The 19,655-nt window shown below is 38.3% G+C and overlaps 1 non-coding gene across 1 annotated transcript; it reads left to right on the top strand.

Annotated features, from left to right (window-relative positions):
* Positions 1-18,104: 18,104 nt before the first annotated feature.
* On the top strand, positions 18,105-18,294 carry LOC123457092. Its single transcript, XR_006634872.1, has one exon. It is a non-coding gene; the product is annotated as a U2 spliceosomal RNA (small nuclear RNA).
* The last annotated feature ends 1,361 nt before the right edge of the window (positions 18,295-19,655 follow it).

Below are 19,655 nucleotides of genomic sequence, written 5' to 3'. Positions count from 1 at the left end.
TTCCTGACGTTGTTAACATGTTGGAACACAGAATTTGGGGTAAACTAAATCTGTGTTTCTGGGCCATGGTCACTCATATCTGGCTTCAGAATAAACTCTTAACCCCTTTAAGGTGAGAACTGTGCCTGAGTGTGGGGCCCTAACAACAAGCCACTTCCATTTAGGATGCAGCCGGTAGGAGCCAGCAAGGTCCCTTTGTGCCCAATCATCTGATGTTTCCTTAAGTACAGGTTGGTGAGTTCATTCTGGGGCACAGACCTACTTTAATTTGGTCAATGATCCAATTGTTTATTCTGGGCTGATGTTAGGATCTTTTCTTTGCCATTTTTATTGGGCACTTGTTTATTTTTTGTATTTATTTTGTGCTCAAAATGTTTAAGATATGCATTTTGTTTGTTTGCTTTGAAAGCATTTTGATTTTAACTGTTGAGTTCAACTGTTGTTGTTTGCATGCAGATCTTTGAGAGCATCTTGATTTCTGACTATTCTGTTTGGTTTGTCTCTGCTGTCAGTGAGCATTTTTCCTCCTCTTTTACCACTCCACCCAAGAAAAGGAAACACTTGGTAAAACAAAACAAAATGACTATTTAGTAGTCTAGCTGGTATGAACATTTTGTTAATTTAACTTGTGTGTATTTTTTTTTTTTTAACTTGGGAAACCTAACTAAAAATAAATTGGTTTTACATTTCCCACAATGGGGAACATTTAGTCCTAAATTGGGGTTCATTTTTATTTTAACTTTTTTTGAAATGCTAAAGTCCTAGGCAATAATTTTTGTTGTAAAAAGAAAATCATAATGGCCAATCTGCTTTAATTAAAAATTTAAGACACCTAAGAAACAAATAAACTGGCAATTTACAAGCTATAGGTTATAGAACCTACAAATTAAAAAGAGAAATAAGAAATGAGTAAGATTAACATAATCAAGAGATTATACTAGAACTAAAGTTAAATTGTACCAAATCTAACTCTTCTTATTTCCCCTCATTTCTCTGACCTTGTTTTCTGCTCTCTCCAAGCAGAACAGAATCCCATATCAAAGGAAAGATTATTATTTGTGTTAGGTCAGGACAAAATAGAGTTACAGCAGGAGAGTGAAGTGAATCATCCACATTCCTCAAGAAATTGTCCAGCCATTACCTCTCCCCTGGCCAAGGCTCCAGGTCAGATTTACCCTTATCTCCCACTGAGTCTCACCCTATGACTACTGTAAAGAACAAAGATTTACTGCCCCAACAAAGACATGCCTTCCCTTCCTCACCTTCCCCTAACTGAAAAGCCTATAAAGTCCACTATCTATAACCCCAAGCTGACTGTTCCCCACTTGAGAGTCAGTCCTGGCAGCTCATGTTTTTCCCTGAATAAAAACTTCCGTCTTTGCCTCAGAGTGGTCTCTGTGGTCCTTGGTCATTCCTGAACCTTACATGTGGTGACTGACTCGCATAGGAAGGCTTTAGGTTGCCCTCTGAAGTGGCCAGACCTCCTTTTCTCCTGACCAGACCACTGTGCTGCCATTTGAGCCTCTGAAGGCCTTGGACCATCTCTGCCTGATATCAGCTCTTACACCCACCACAGTTTGGCCTCACCTGTCTTCCCATCTCCTCCCTCCTTCTTGGTAAGTGTCCCTTTCTCTTGGGTTGGACTGTTTCAGGTTTCACCCCTCCCTGTGGAAGCCATAGTGGCATGCCAGGCTACAACCCTCAGATACTAGGCCCAATCCAAGGTCTCCAGAAAGATGCACTCTGGACACCTCAGATCTCTCTCTGTAGTATACTGTACCGTAAGGGGCAACTTTTGGTTCAGTTGCACCATCTTGGGAGACCACCCCTCTCTCCCTCCTCTCCCTCATGCTCTCATCTTCCACTGCCAGCTGCTTTCATATTTTGCAGCCAACAACTTTCACCATCCAGAGCACTGTCACCCTCCATGCCCACTAACAGGCTAAAAAGCCAAAAGTTGCAACCTGTATGGTCTCTGCCCACTTTGGAGGTGCAAGGCCCATTCACCCTAAAGGGCCAGAGGGTCATATTGGTGTTCTGTGTAAACTCAGCTTAAGCTCTGGTTTATTTTTATCTCATCTTTATTTTGCTCTTTCCCTGTCTCATTAAGAACTTAAAGCCTCTGTGACTCTTGGATGACTTCTTTCCCTGCAACTCTGCCTGGCCACATCTATAAGCTGGACAATGGGTCCAAACGGCCTGAGCATGAAACTTTTGATTTCCAAATTCTCACTGATTTAAAAAAACTTCTGCCAACATATAGGCAGATGGTTTGAAATACCCTATACTCAAACATTTTTCACTTTGCATGCGTGACATTCTCTCTGCTCTACCTGCCATTCTCACCAGGTCCTTCTAGCCAAGGTCTCAGAAATGCACTTTCACTCAACCCCTCCCCCATACTCATCCTTACCCTCTCCTTTTGACCAGGACCACATAGAGGACCTCATCCCAACAGCTCCTTGGGCTCTTCCAGTACCCTCAACCTCTCCTGACACCCTGTTTGGTTTCCTTTCAGTCTCTGGAGTTGTAAATAGAATAGAAATTTGATATGAAAATGCCTTACTTCTGAATAAATGAATGAATGGGTATAGGGGAAATGGTTGCCTAGAGTCTATATGAAAAGTGCATATATGTGAATATGCATGTAGCTCGCAGCCCTAAAGTTGCAGAATGATTTCTATTCTGAGCAGTGCCATTTCATTGTGGGGATGTTTTCCATCAAGCCCGCTATAGTAGATGGCATGATCAATTTTTATTGTTGAGTGTACCCCACAAGGAATACTAAAAGTAATTATGATCATAGGTCAAAAAAATAAATAAGGTTCTTAAAGGGTTATAAAATGACAGGTTTGAAAAGCTGCCTTACAGCCATGAGGGAAGATCAAAACTCTCCCTGCAATTTAAGGACAGGAGAAAGGTGCTTTCTTAGCTTCCCTGCCTTGCAGAGCCAGGGAACTGCAAGCACTGGGAATCATGGGATCATGACCCCAGCATGATGATGAATGAATGCCAAGTTGCTATGGGGACTTCTTTTTTCTTAATTTTTATGATTTTATTTATCTGTATATTAGAAAGAGAGAGAATGAGAATAAATAAGCATGCCAGGGCCTCCAGCCATTGCAAACAAACTCTAGATGTGTGTGCCCCTTGTGCATCTGACTTGTGTAGGTCCTGGGGTATTGAGCCTCTAACTGGGGTCCTTAGGCTTCATAGGCAAGTACTTAATCACTAAGTCATCTCTCCAGCCCCTATGGAGACTTCTTATAAGAAATTTTCAACTATTTTACTCTTAAAAAAAAATTGTAACTCATTTATGTTTATCTTTCCATATTCTATAGAATTAACAGCCTAAATATTTATGTTTAGATATGTAAAAAAAATCCAAAATTTTAACAATGTTTAAATCTCTTTTCATATTTTTTAAAAAATGTGTTTCAGCAAAGTTATAAGAAACAAAGTTCCAAAATTTGCTTTTATTCTGGGTAAATAGCATAAGTGAAATCTGATCACTAAAAATATATCTTTCTTTAAAAACGTTATTTCAAAAGGCCTTTTGAAAGGGGGAAAAAGGTCATATTAAAAGTATTTTGGTAAGGACAATAAAAGATTTTGTTGATAGTTATGAGATGAATGGGACTGAAAAAGATAAACTGGAGAGAAAACTTTATATATTGGATGCTAAATGTCTGATGGAAAAGATTGTTAAAGAGTGGTTACATAGACTGAAAGGTATGTAGATGAAGGTATGAATAAAGTATGTAGATGAAGATATAAGGTTAAAGGCAAAGTATTCAATCAAATTATAGACTTCTTGACCTATAAAATGATTTAGCCTAGGGCTTGCATCAGACTAACAAAGTATGGCCTTGGTTGGTAGCAGGATGCTAATGGTATTCAGGTTGTAACCTTAATTTTAACTCATTTATGTCAACCTGATCATAATAATGGTTATGAAAGACTGAATTTAGAGAACCCAACCAAGTTAATTAGGTTCCTCTATTTGTTAATCTTTTAACTAAATCATAAGGTTAAAATTAACTCATTAGTATTTAATTATCTCCTAAGGTTATTATATCTAAAACCCTACCTCAAAAAAAAAAATCTTACACAGGAACTATTCACTCTTTTTTTCTTTTTCTTTTTTTATGGTAAATAGACCACATTTAACACACTAAACAGTTTTTATCTTCCACACACTTGAAAACTATTTATCTCATGGTGAACAGTTAAGAAAATACAAAGTTATTTTGTGACTTGAGATGTAATTTCTTTTTTTAACATTAAAAAATTGTTTATTTTTATTTATTTATTTGAAAGTGACACAGAGAGAGAAGGAGAGAGAGAGAGAGAAAGAGAGAGAATGGGTGCGCCAGGGCCTCCAGCCACTGCAAATGAACTCCAGATGTGTGCACCCCCTTGTGCATCTGGCAAACGTGGGTCCTGGTGAATCAAAACTCAAACCAGCGTCCTTAGGCTTAACAGGCAAGTGCTTAAGCAGTAAGCCATCTCTCCAGTCCATAAAATGTAATTTCTTAATTCCTCCAGCAATCAGTCTTATAATACTTTAACTGTAAATCACATCATTACTGAACAATTTTACCAAAGTACCACAGACAGAATTATAAAGTTGTTTGAGGGTTGAATAGCTGTAGATTGTGTCATAAAATTTTGTGTATGTCTGGAATTCAGTATAGTTCTATTAAGTTGATTTGGACAAGATTAATAGTGATTACTTGCAAAGCCAGATTCCCATAATTGAACATGTGGCAAGTGGCCCTGACATGCTCATTCCCTCTCTTCTTCTAAACTTTCTGCTTTATTTTTGCTAAGCCTTTTTTTTTTTTTTTTTTTGAGGTAGGGTTTTACTCTAGTCCCTGACCTGGAATTCCCTCTGTAACGTGAGGGTGGCCTCGACCTCATGGTGAACCTCCTACTTCACCTCTGTCTCCTCAGTTCTGGGATTAAAGACATGTATCACCACACCTGGCTAAGTCATATATTTTAAGTTATAAACTTAAGTTAAGGATTAAAAATGATTTGCTAGATTGGTAAGGAAAAACGCTACTCCCTTCTATCCAGAGAACTGTTTTTAGAGATATAAAGAAAATAACAAATATATTTCTAGGTCTCAAATGTTAAATGAAATGTCTAGATCAAAAGTTAAGTTACTGAACAGGATATGCTTAAAGAAATAATGGTTATTAACTTTTACAATAATTTTGCTTAAACAATTTTTACTTTGCTTTTAGTACTGTTTACAAAATGCCTAATTCTATTATCAACAAAATTTCTTAGGTATTACCATGTTTTATACTAATTACTAATGCAAGTTTTTTTTTCCAAACAAGTTTAAATTTATATGTGTAAGATTCACGAGTGAACAAGACCATGGAGACCACTCTAAAGCAAAGAGGGAAGCTTTTATTTGGGAAAAACAGGAGGTGCCAGGACTGACTCTCAAGACTGGTACAGTCAACTTTGAGATTGCAGACAGTGAGCTATACAGAGCTTTTCAGTTGGGGGAAGGTGAGGAAGGGAAGGAATTTCTTTGTTCTTTACATTAGCCATAGGATTTAAGACAAGAAGTGATCAGGTGGGAGGTAAGGGGCAGGGAACCTAGACTTGTGGCATTGTTAGTCAAGGAAGTTTCCTTGAGCAATGTGGATGACCACTTCCTTATGTCTCTGTCACTGTCCTGCTATAACTCCATTTTGTCCTGACCTAACAACATATTTTCCATTAGAGTAAGCCTTTATTGCCTTTGCTAAATAACATCTACTTCTATACTTATAGCAAAGTTTGTTAAATATTCTGTTTTTATGGGTGTTTGTAAATGTAGCTTACAAGGATTTGATATTTCTTCTTTTACTACTGAAGCCAATAGCAACCTACAGTTTAATTACATCTAAATGCTGTTTATATGCTTTCCCACATAGAAAAGCCTTCACTTATGAGATTAAAAGTTTATATATGATAAATAGAAATTTAAATTGTTCATACAATTTGAACTATTAATAAATTTTATTATGCTTTTTGAAATTTAGTTCTCAAGGGTAATAGTTTAGAAAACTATATATATATATATATCTTGTCAAAACTTACCAAATATTTGGCTTCCGAAAGTAAGTGCGTAACACCTTATTAAAATGTATATATACATGAATCTATTTTACATTTATGTCCTTTCTAGTAAGAGATTTAAAGCAATTGTAAATTAATAGCTAAAAATTCAGAATTATAGGTTTTTTCACAATGAGCTAATGTGAGATGAAGACAACATGAAAGGCTTCTCTTTACAGACTAAGGACTCTTATCAAGTTCTTTTAACTAACTACTGTACCACAGAATTTCAAGGAATGGACTCTCAGATTCATATTTCCCTCTTCAAGCATCAGAATATCCACATGAACTTCTGAAATGCTGGGCGATACTGATCTTTAATTGCATTAACATTTAAGTACTCCAAGTAACTAAACATCTCTCACTTTTATTTTTATATTTTGTAAATCCCTTAACACTTAAACTTTTTTAGGATATTTTAATTTTTTGGCATATTTTAGGTTGTGAAGATAAAGCTAATGCTGGTTTTTGTACAGCCCGAGGATGATATTATGTTCTTTCATTACTTGCTTTTGTTATGAGTGTTTGCTTATCTAGACTGCTACTTATTTGGACCAAGATTTTGTATTTAAAAGGATTCAAATTTCTCTCATTATTTAGCAAAATCTGGATGCAAATCAAGCTCCTACATTCAATTTAACAAAGCTAAAGTTATACTTTAACCATCTTAAAGTTAGATGCCAAATTACCTTGGGCTACCTTAGCCGCATAAAAGCCATTTCTTGCACAAATGTGTCTGTAAAAAACTCCCAGTGTCTGTTAGTTCGTCAGGTATAATACTTTTTGAAATGCAAGAAGGACCCCTGGTTCCACCAATCCAAGGGCTGACATACCATATGAGGCCTAGAGTAGAGATTTCTGCACCTCCACCCTCCCTCCTTGCTATAATCTGCCTACCTGACCAATGAATTGGAAAAGTGCCTTGATTTATGCCTTTCGTTTGTTCTGTAACTATAAAACCCTCCTAAATTGTTAACATATTGTAACATGGAACTTGGGATAACCTAAATCTGTGTTTTCAGGCCATGTTCATTCATTTTTGGCACCAGAATAAACTACCTCTTATCCCCTTTAACATGAGAGCTGTCTCTTTTGTGTCTACAGAAGTAACAAAACTATAAATTAAATAGAACACAGCTACTTGTGAAAAATGCAATAATAACAATAATAATGATAAAACTAATAAATGTGTTTTATCTAGTATATTTTCTAATAGAAATTGCAGAGCTGGGCTTGATGGGTGCTTGCCTTTAATTCTAATTCTTCAGAGGCTAGGGTAGGATAATTGCCATAAATTTGAGGCTAGTCAGGGCTAGAGTGAGTTTCAGATCAGTGTGGGATATAGTGAAGTCTGGTTCATGCTTTATCCCAGTAAATAAATTTTACAACTTCAAAAACTTCAAAGTTAGCATTTTCAATTAAAATATAAGTATGAAACCTGTGATTTATATTCTACACTTTTAAGAAAGTATAGCTTCAAGACACAAATGCAGGAAATTAATCTGGTCTGTGACCCAGTTTAATACATACATACATACGTGTGTGTGTGTGTGTGTGTGTGTGTGTGTGTGTGTGTAAATACATAAACACACATAGCAAGAGACCCTGGTGTTAACATGCACATATTTGCATACACATACAAATAAATAATGTTTTTTCCCCTCAATTCTTTTTTTTAAATTTATTTATTTGAGAGTGAGAGAGAGAGAGAAAGAGACAGAGAGAGAGAGGGAGAGAGACAGAGAGAGAGAGGGATTGAGAATGGGTGCACCAGGGCTTCCAGCCACTGCAAATGAACTCCAGATGCATGTGACCCCTGTGCATCTGGCTAACGTGGGACCTGGGAAACCAAGCCTTGAACCGGGGTCTTTAGGCTTCACAGGCAAGCACTTAACTGCTAAGCCATCTCTCCAGCCCTCCCCTCAGTTCTTGATATTTCAGCTCACAACAGAATTAATGCACAGTTCCTAAATTTAGGCAAATTATTAAATTTCTCCAACTATACCTTTATGTCAATGGCTATACACCCATATCTTAGAACTCTATGCACTGGGACTCCATTCTCATTCATCAGTTAAGTAAACAAATGGTTATATTGTGTTATGATTCTCAGAGAAGATAGCAGCTAAATAGTTTCCTGGACTAGGTAGACAGACAGGAATAAGAGCCCAATGTAGGTGGCTATATTCTGAAGGGCTCAAAATGAATATGGCAAGAGGACAGGTCCCTTTCTGGAGCTTCTCCCACAAAAACAAAAAACACATCTACTGCAGGCTCACCAGGTGGGCTTTCTGGGATGTGACAGTGTGTCATAGAGCAACCAATCTGTGTTTAAGCTGAACAACCATAGACTATGGGCTTGAGAGTTTCACATCATGCAATAAAATTCTGAATACAATGGAGGCAGTGGATTCTATCTTCTGGATTCATTTCTTCAGCAAGCAGTTTGTTTGTTTATACTTACTAACAACATATTCTGTATAGACACATCGTATGTGTCTTTTCCCTTGTCCCTGCCCCAGTTCTTCTAGGGACCCTTCTCAGAGTGGTTACACCTATTTCCTATGGGGATATGGGTTATGTGTTGTGAGAATAGCAGTCATTTTTTTTTTGTGGTGGTGGGTGTGATGCACCTGGGCATGATATCTAAACCTGTGGCTTTTATAATCTTTCTGCCACCTCTTCCAAAAAATTCCCTGAGCTGTGGTGAGAATTTTAGGTCTGTTTCAGTGATGAACTGTTAGGGGCCTCTTGACATCTGCTTTGGTAGGTGTTGAGTTCACTGATTCTCTTACCTCATTGATCCAGTCTTATTGTGCCAAGACCCCTGACCAGGATCCAAGACCCCCAGTCACCCAGAGAACTACCACAGAAGCTGAGATACTCAAACATAAAAGCAACAGATTTCTTTATTGCAATTCTAGGCCTGGGCTCCATCTACACAGTCCAGCACAGTGCTAGTGAGGGAGAGAGCCCCTTTGTTTTTGGGGAAGGGGTTCATATAGGAATTCAAACAAAGAAGTAGGGGGTTGGTTGGTTTAAACAGTTCTGATTGACTTGGAGTTTCAGCAGCAAAGTTTGGGGCAGGAGCTAGAGTTGGGGTTGAGAGCTAGAGTTGGGGGCAGGAGCTAGGCCACTCCAGGCAGATAACGTAATCTCTATTGTGATCAGCTAAGCAAGCAGTGGTACATTATGATTTTTCAAATGATAGGTTTCTTATCTAAGCAGGTGGTCAGAGGCCAGAGGCCCCTGCATTAAAGTGTTTCTGCAATGTCCTTGAAGTGGAGATTCTCAGAAACTTTAGGGGGAAAGGCTACAATTGAGCAAACAAGCAAGCAAAGTTTACAGAAGCAAAGGTCAGCACATTAGCCAGCTGACTAGTTCTCTATCTAAGTTAGGCCTGGGCCTTTTTATTTAAAATGGTTATATTTGGTCTCTCACCCTAAGGTAACATCTTCCCCACAGCAGATGGAGAGATGTCTACAATTAGTATGTGAGCAGAGCAATCCTCATATAAATGCTAAGCAAAGTTACAATGGGAGTTAATTCACTTTACCCCTGTTAGTAAGGCCATTTCCAAATAAAAAGCATAGTTAAGTCTCCATAGTGTTGTAGAGAGATTGGCACACTGTTTATTCACTATTGGTGGGAACATTGTGTGACCTCTGTTTAACACAGTATGGGAGGTCCTTACCGATGCACCAATATAATGTACCAATGAACTACTCATTTTTGACTATATTTATGCATAGGAACTCCCTTTTCTTAAAGCTGTCTGTTTCCCTTCCTAAAGCCCTAAAGAATAATAAAAATCTTTCTCTGATCTTTATCTTATGAATTAGGAAAATGAAATCCACAGACCAGAGGACTATTTTATTAAAGCTTAGGGCTTTAAGGAATGAGAGAGATAGAGACAGACATACAGACAGATAGACAGAGAACCTTAAGAGAAGGGGACCTTAAGTGAATGAAGGAGGTCATTGCTCTTATCCGAGGGGGCAAGATGGTATGAGAATTCCCTAACTTAAGGAAGCAGGGCTGGAGAGATGCCTTGGTACTTAAGGCACTTGCCTGAGAAGCCTAAGAGCTCATGTTCAAATCTCCAGGTCCTACATAGCCAGATGCCCTATGACACAAGCATACATTTTTGCACATGTGCCACAAGGGAGCGAACACATGAGTATGGAGTTCATTCATATTAATTGAAGACCCTGACATTCTCATTCTCTCTCTCTTCCTCTCTTCCTCTCTCTCTCCAAGTCATAATGATAATAATAGTAGTGGTGGTGGTAGTAGTAGTAGTAGTAGTAGTAGTAGTAGTAGTAGTAGTGGTAGTAATACAATAACAATAATAATAATGATGAAAATGGAAGCAAAGCAGAGCTCTTACCTAGGAAGGTGAGTCAAGTTGGTGATGTTATGAGCCTCATGGATGGGCAGCTGGTCTAGCTAGACTAGTTCTGATCTCAGGTGTTTAGAGTCAGGATTTTTGGATAAGAGCAGTCTTGTCCAGAAATCTTAGTTCTTCAGTAAAGTCCAGAGATAAGGAAAAGCCAGAACCTTCTCACTTTTTAAACTGGTAGTAAAGTTTAATGAGCTAGATTTTCCCTTACAGGCCCAAAGATACTTTCTACATTTAGTCATAGAGAAAGATGTTCACAGTGGATTTCTGTCACCGCTGAACTCCCACATAGGTATGAGGCTAAATTGTGTGAGCCTATGGACAACATTTTACTTTCAACCTATCACAATAGGTGACCATCAAAAAAGGGATATGTAATGTAAAGACAGCAAAATGTTATTTTTCTCTACATTTCTTTATACCTAACCTAGAGAAAGATAAGTCTTTTCCTTGTATGGGGCTCTACTCATGGTAGACAAACAGGAGGCTCTGCTAATGGCAGGTACGCAAGAGGCTCTGTTGGGATTAATAGCAATTTCTAGGGCCTGCATTATTGAGCAAACTTCTTAACATAAGTAGGACTCCTGGTAACAGGCCTACCTTGCACCTTCCAGATGGCACCTTCTGTAACTGACCAACAGATCTATTTACAAGTTCCTTTTATTACTTTTATGGCTGTTAACAATACATGTAGATTTTGATTTATGGTTTAATTCCCATCCTGCTTTATTTATTTATTTTTTTCCTAATATCATGTGGTTATTTCCAATAAAAGTTGACACTCTGAAAAGTTCAGGGCTGCTGCCCCCACCTGACCTCTGGGTAAACAGACTTGATCTACCACACTCTCTTGCTTTTCTTTCTTTCTTTTTTTAAACCCAATAAAACTTTGCCTCACATTCCATGAGTCAATGTTCTTACTTGTGTGACAAAGGACCCCATAATATCTTGGGGCTCATATAGGATCCATATTTTATGACTTCCCTCCCAGACTCTTGGGAAACTGTACAGGGTAAGGACCTCTAGTCTTTGCCCAAGAACCATATCTCTGTCCACCTGCATGTTACTGGTTTTGGAGCTGGGAGCAAGCAATTGACCAGGAAATTTCCCTAGGACTGCTTCCCACCTCCTTTGTTGGGTAAGAAATCTCCATAAATGCTTTTTCCACTCTTCTTTGTGTTTTTCCTTTTATTCTGGTTCTCTGGTTTTGCATGCTATTCTGGGTCACAGCATTAATTCTCCTGGATGATGGATCTATGGAACCCCTTGACTTTCTCTGACTCTGCTCCAAGATTTTGAACGAAGGTCTGTTTCTTGTTCAGTTTTAGTTTGATAATGCATCTGTTTCAGGTTTAGTTCTGCTTTGACATCATGTCTATTTCTGGTTCAGTTTTGGATTGGAAGCCATGTGGCAATGTCAAGAGAGTTATTATTGCTAGCATGTTTGGGTTTCATGTTATGTTCATTTGTAGTGACCTTGTCTTTGAAGATGTGGGTAAAAAAAATCATTCTTTTGAAAAATATCCTTTAAAATGGTTAAATCCACTTTAAAGATCTCAAGGAAATAATATGTATATATAAACAATAAAATGAGCTAAGCCTGTTATCCTAGCTACTGGGAAGCTGAGACAGGAGGTTCCAATATGATAGCCTGACTCCACATTATAAACCAAATGACTTATATTGCTTGATGAAAATAAGTACATAATTTTAATAAGAACTATGCCTGATATGTCCTCTTATGTTTGGGCTTTAAACAAATAAGACATTGTTTATAGACACTTTTTGGTTTCTTTATTAATCCAGATAGTCCAAAATGTCTCTCCTAGAGTTTTTGTTGACACTTAATTTATTTCATAATTTTTCAGTTTTCTTCTTTAAAAGTCAGGCTTAACTAAGTCCTATGGTGAGGTAAAATTTTATGTGAACAAAGCCATACCTTGCTACATGATCTCATAAAAGTAATTATTGAGTTTATGTTCTAGGTCAACTTCAACTGGCATAGAGGCTTACTAAAAGCAACAAATGCCCTGGCCAGCGGGGAGTTGAACAAGGACTCGAGGAGAAGCTAACCTGAATGGGGGGAGGCAAACAGACACAAGAAGGAGACCAAGCTAGGTATTTGTCAAGATCTCAAAGTTTATTTTTACACATAGGTTTTTATAGGGTTTTAGGGAGAAGGAGTCATAATCAGGCCAGAGATCACAGGATTACTGGCTAAATGCAATTTCTTTGTTTCTTCATCAGTTACCAGCAGCACCAGGAGAGGCTATCACCCAGGCGTAATGGCTCCTTCATTTCTGGTAATAGATCATTAGATGAGGAAATAGAAACTTGCTATATGGCAGTTTCTGTCAACATGGCCAAGGTTTGGTTCATAACTCCCAATAAACAAAGTTCTCCCTGTGCTGGAGACTCATAACTTTCCAGGTATTTTAAAAGATTATAATGTCCTGTTACTTAAAAGGAGAAGGCAACTGGCCTGAGTTCAAGGCCAGCCTGCCTCCAAATAGAAACAAAAATGTACCTTAGTTATCCTATAAGAGCATTTCCAAATGTGTTAGAGGTATTGATAAAGATTAACCCCCAAATAGTTGTAATGTTTTGCCTTGTATTCATAGAAAGTTTATTGTGTGGGGTTTGTTAATAGAAGCTATCTCAAATCATGGGATACATAAAATCTGAAGGTATACATACTGGTATTATAAAGCAAGTCTTGTTGTCTGGTATAGATTTTTTGGTAATCTAAATTGTAAGTAAGGCTTTTTCTGTACAAATTTCCAGTAATAAGATGATTAACTCTTTGAAGCCAGACCACTTGCTTCTTTGTCAGTGGGTAATGAGATTAATCAATTTGGTATAGTTTTTCTTACTATTCTTGTAAGAACTGTGGTTAGTAAGAAGAAATAATTAAAGGAACTGGGAAGGTACTTTTCAGCTGAATATATAATTCTTGCTGAAAATGCTTTTTAGGTGGAACTTTAGGTCAGAATGTCAAAGTATTTGGATGAAGGATATGTGTATAGAAAAGATGTAAGAGGTCTTAAAAGACCAAATTTTGCCTGAAATTAATTTCCTTTTAGAAGGAACAGAAAGCTGATTTTCAGGCTAAACTTAAACAACATGCCTGAAGTTAAAGAATTTTCAACTGTTTACAAATTTTCAAGGATGCTCTAAAAGTGTTATATAGGTACATAGATTTAATGTAAAGATATAAGCACAGATAAAAATCATATTATTTAGAGGTCTAATCAGGTTAGATACAGATGACACCATATCACCTTATTATTTCTAGGTTAAAAAGCAAAACAAAGCAACTTTAGAGTAAGGCAAGGAATGTCAGAATGCCTAGCTCTCTGCTCTGTCATTTACTTTTGCCCTTGCTTATTGTTATATGCTATTTAAAGCCATGACAAGCTGGACTCTGGAAAAATAGATGATGTGCCCTTTGTCTCAGACCCCATGCAAGTCTAAGCCATGTGTCCCTCTGACCTTGTCCAGAGACAAAATGGCCAATTATCTCTGATAAGGAAAAGGGATGACAAATAGCATATACCTTTGTTTCTTTTCAAGTTCCTCTCTTTTGAGTACCTAAAGTCACATCTCTTAGATGAAATCTCTCAATAGACAAAGGTTAGATAGGTAAACTGAGTCAAGGTACTAGATCAAATTACAAACTCCATACATAAGACAAACATTAGACTTACCAAAATGTATATCAGGATATAAACAGATGATAACAAAGTGGCAACAAGTAAATGTTGGCTTAATGGTTAGTGTTTATCTGGAAAGCCTAAAGATCTAGGTTCAATTCCCCCAGCACCGCCATTTTTATTGTAAAACCAAAATCTGATTCACAGCAGGTTCTCTTGAGAGGTTCCCCTCTCAAGACAGTCTTCTATACCCATCAGCCCACATGGGAGGACTGTCAACAACTACTGGAGACCATCTTCAGTATGGAGTGTTGGGAGCTATGAACCAAACCTCAGTCATGTTGACAGAAACCACCATATAGCAAGTTAAGTTTCTATTTCCTCATCTAATAGCCTCTCCTGGTGCTGTCAGTAATTGATGAAGAAACAAAGAAATGGCATTTAGCCAGTAACCCTGTGATCTCTGGCCTGATTATGACTCCTACCCCTACAACCCTATAAAAACCTATGTGTAAAAATGAACTTTGAGACCTTGACAAATACCTTGCTCAGTCTCCTTCTTGTGTCTGTTTGCCTCCCCCAATTCAGGTTAGCTTCTCCCCAAGTCCTTGTTCAACTCCCTGCTGGCTGGGGCAATGGAGGACCATGATAGAATCAGAAGGTAAGCCAAAAAAAACTATTGCTGGGAGCTGATGGCCACTTCATGGAGAAACCTAATGTTATTGATGAGTTCTTCCCTTCCACATGACTGAGCTGGGATCCCAACACCACTGAAGGAGAGGAGTCACTTAGCCTCTTTCCCCAGATTCTGATGGGTGGTTTCCAGGCAGTGGTTTACTCTACTCCCTAAAAATTTGACTAACGTGAATGAAGTAACTCAAAGGCCTACAGACTCCCCAACTGCTTCCCTAGAAATGATGAAGAAAGCATATAAAACATATCCCCTCACTCCACCCATACATCCTGACTCCCTTGAGAATAGATGAACTATTAACATTACTTTTATAACTGAGTCAGCACAAGATATTAGATAAAAAGGTGATCCAGAAAATAGAAGGCTTTGAGGGTAAACTTCTTTCAGAGTTAATGAGTTAATAGAGATTGCTGCCAGGGCATATAATAATAGAGATACTCCAAAAGATAGGCTAAGGTTATGGTGGCTACCTTCCAAAAGGCACAAGGCCCCACAAAACAACACTTATACTTTGCTCAGTATGATTCCACATTAAAGGAAAATGTATACTGTGCTGGAACTAAAAGATGGTTTCTTTAGTATTCCATTGGCAAAGGGAAATCAACCCATTTTTGCCTTTGAATGGACAGACTTGGAACCAGGCACCAGTGTGCAACTAACCTAGACAAGGCTTCCATGGAGATTTAAAAATTCCTCCACTTTCTTTGATGAGACTCTTCATAGAGACCTTCAGGCATTTTACAAAATTTACAAAATTACAAAAATTCCTGATGCCACTCTCCTACAATATGTGGACAACCTTTTTCCCAGCTGCAGAAGTGGAGGAGGAATTCCTCTTTGCCACAGAGCATCTCATGAACAAGTTACAGTATCTGGACTATCGTGTATCAGCCAGGAAGGCTCAACTGTGTATGTGTAAGGCAACCTACTTGGTATACAAACTCCAAGAAAGTAAGAGAATTCAGTTGGCCTCTAGGATTCAGGCCATCATTCAAATCCCCACTAAGAGACAGATTTAAGAATTCCTTAGAGCTATATGGTATTGCAGAATTTGGATTCCAAGGTTTGTTGAATTAGTCAAGCCTCTATATGAGGCCACCAGAGGACCAAAATAATAAAATAGGATTTTAATTAGACTGAAAATGGAAAAAAGGCATTCCAAGAATTAAATTCAGCTCTGACATCAGCCTCTGCCCTTATGCTTCCAGACTTAACCAAACTCTTCCACTTGTATAAAAAGAAGGGGAGGTTTATGAAGCCAAGGGCATTCTAACTCAAAGCCTGGGGCCATGGCATTGCTCAGTGGCCTACTTGTCTAAGAAGCTAGACCCAGTAGCTACTGGTTTACCCCCATGTCTCTGGACTATTGCAGCTGCTGATATTCTGACAGTTGTCAGGAGCCATAGAGCAAAAGCCTCTCCATTTTGCCTGGGCCTGCTCATAAACTGACTCTTTACTCAGAAAGCTGGTCCATCCAGCTTTCTGTAAGGTAGTTCTGGAACTGGTCAACAGACTGCTTACAGAATCTTATCTTTTGCAAAAGGCCAGGTTATAGTCAGAATGTGAAGCCTGGTGCAGTCAGGATGTTAAGCCAGTGAGGTAAGATTAGATGAACACCTAATTACATCCCCTCTAGGTTTCCTGACAACTCCTTGCCCTGGCCACATCCCCTTCCCTTTACAACCCTATATAAACCTACATGTAAGAATAAACTCTCGAGGCCGTGACAAACATCTAGCATGGTCTCCTTCTTGTGTCTGTTTGCCTTGTTTCATTCAGGTTGATTTTCACCTTGCTTCTTTGTTCAACTCCCCGCTGGCTGGGGCAAATGGCACCCAGCGTGGGGTCCAAGGTACAAAGAAAGACCTGAATGTCGCTCAAGTGGATGGCCGTCCCAGCCATTAGACCACCACCCTACAGAAGGGGAGAGTGAAGGTCTGCATAGAGGTCACTACAGGCAATACACCTGTAAAATAGACCCACACTGTGATCGATGCAGAAAATCCCACCTGCGAAACTGATCCGTTTGAGGTAACCGAAGAATTTTAGGCAATTAAAGTAAAGACTATTGAGTCATTTTTTTCAAGGCACAAGAACTGCGGGACTTCCTTTATGCATTTCTCTTCCTCCTTCTACTTTCAGATGGCGCCATCACATGGAATTGCAACATAGCAACAGGGCAACTGAAGCCTCTTGGCCAGATCTACCCTCTAGCATTGGCTGAAGGCCCCTAGCTCCCTGTGCAAATCCCAATAGTCCATTTGGGTGTTGGCAAAAACCTCCTATCTAGCCTCTTTTCCTGTCAACAAAACTGGGTAAGGAACAGCTGATAAATGCCCTTAGAGTGGCTGCAAGTTCTTAGAATAATGGTCAGGCTCACATCAGGCCCACTGGGGAATTCCCCCCCTCCACCCCGCCCCCCCACCCCGTGCTGGTTCTCCGACCGGGAATGTTGCCTTCTGGTCTTGCCATTTCTCCTCTTTCCTTTTCTATCATGGGACAGACCCTGCGTAAGCATAAATTGTTGAAAGGCTTAAAACCTCTCTCAAGGCATAAGGAACATGGGTTAAAGAAAAAAAAAAAAGAGATTTAACAAAGAGTAAAAAGGAGCTAATTGCCATAGTAAAAGATATTTTAAAAACACAGAAATTGAGATTGCTTCAAGTTCTTTAAACAAATTTTCTAATTTTATCAGAAGGATTTGTTCTTTTAATGTGTGTGTATATATGTTTATGTGCGCTCATTGTGCTTGCTAGTCATGTCATGTTTGTGACTGTTTGTAACTAAAGAGATGAGACGGACACAGGTGACATTCCTTTCTCTTCTAGAGAATATTTCAAGGAAATCAAAGACGTAAGCATAGAAATTAAAAAGGAAAAGTTAAATGTCTTTTACAGGAATGAATTTGCCAGATATTTGATCTAGGTCAACTTCATCTTACATAGACGATCATTAAAAACAACAAAACTTCCTCTAAAGAGGTAATTTATAATTTGTCAGATATTTTAAAAAAGATTGTAATGTCCTGTTACTTAAAAGGAGGAGGTAACTGATTTGACTTGTGAGCCAGCCTGCCTCAAGATAACACAATTTGCCTTAGCTACTCCTAATAAAATCATTCCCAAGTGTGTTATTGGAATTAGTGACATAAAATTGTATTAAGACTGCTTTCTTTTTAGGAATATGAGTAATCAATTTGGTGTAATGTTTTAATAGCCTTATAAGAAAGATAATCATTTCTTGGCCTTTTGGCTAAGATCAACTGTAGTGTCTGTTCTTATCAGTTTAATATCTGATATGTCCTATATCTGAGGACAATATATTAAATGGATTTTTGGAGCTTGGAGTTGCTAAGGAGCTTACTCTGTCCACTCCACGCATCAACCTGGTATTGCAGAACTTCCAGGAACAGTGCACCCCCTCAGGGGAATAAAAAAAAGAGAAAAAAGATAATTAATGGTGGGGTGAGACGAATTGATTGAAGGAACTGGAAAAGAATTTTTCAATGTTGGGACATAGAATGCTCATTAAAAATGCTTTTTGAGTGGTACTGAGAATGTTAAAGTACGTGGATAAAGACGTGCGTATGTAGGAAAGAATTTTCAGGCTAAACCTAAATGCCATGTCTAAAGTTAGAGATTCTTCAACTGTTTACAGACTCTTAAGAATACTCTAAAAGTTTTATACAGAGACATAGTCTTAACCTAAATTCATCTTACATTAGACACAGGTGATGCCTATGTTAGTTGGATCACAAAGTCAGTACAGATGTAATTGGAGGTTTAACCAGGTTAAACATAGACAAGAGTCTATCACCCTGCGTTTTGCAAATGGGTAAATTTGCTATGTAAAAACAAACAACTTCGGAATAGAAAAGAAATGTCAGGATGCTTATCGTTCTGCTCTGTAATTTCATTTTGCTCTTGCTTTCCAACATATGCTACTTAAATTCATGGAAAGCTGGACTATGAAAAAAAAACACAGATGGAACCCCCTTTATCTCAAACCCCATGCAAGTTTAAGCCATGTGTCCCCTAGACTCTGACTAGAGACAAAAATGGCCAATTGTCTCTGACAAGTAAAAAGGAATACAGCATATAACTGTGGTTCTCTTCAGTTCATCTCTCATGAACACCTAAAGTCACATCTGTTAGATTAAAGTCTCTCACTAGACAAAATGTTAAATAGATAAACTGAGTCTTATGATAAGGCCTCACTCATTAACAAGTCACTAATGATAATTTGTTATGATTTAAGAGTTATAAAACTGGCTTTAAGAATCTCTCAGTAAAGTAAATTAGGTTCCTCTTTTCATCAAGGTTTTAACTATTCTAAAGATAAAGGCTCATGGGCTGGAGAGATGGCTTAGCGGTTAAGCACTTGCCTGTGAAGCCTAAGGATCCCGGTTTGAGGCTTGGTTCCCTAGGTCCCACGTTAGCCAGATGCACAAGGGGGCGCACGCATCTGGAGTTCGTTTGCAGAGGCTGGAGGCCCTGGCACACCCATTCTCTCTCTCTCCCTCTATCTGTCTTTCTCTCTGTGTCTGTCGCTCTCAAATAAAAAAATAAAAATTAAAAAAAAAAAAAAAAGATAAAGGCTCACATAGAAATGGTTAATTTCCAAAGGTGAAGTACTCATAAAGACATTGTGACTTTACAGATAGCTTCTGTCTTATTTATGCTAATTTTATTGAATTGTCATAACTAGGTTTAATCACTTAGGTGTAAGTGATTTAATTTCCATAATAATAATTTTCATATTCCTGGGATTTGTTGGGATAACT

This window comes from Jaculus jaculus, chromosome Y (assembly GCF_020740685.1).
Source record: "Jaculus jaculus isolate mJacJac1 chromosome Y, mJacJac1.mat.Y.cur, whole genome shotgun sequence".
Classification (NCBI taxonomy): Eukaryota; Metazoa; Chordata; class Mammalia; order Rodentia; family Dipodidae; genus Jaculus; species Jaculus jaculus.
Note: the sequence above shows the minus strand (reverse complement) of the source record. Positions and strands in the feature narration are given on the sequence as shown.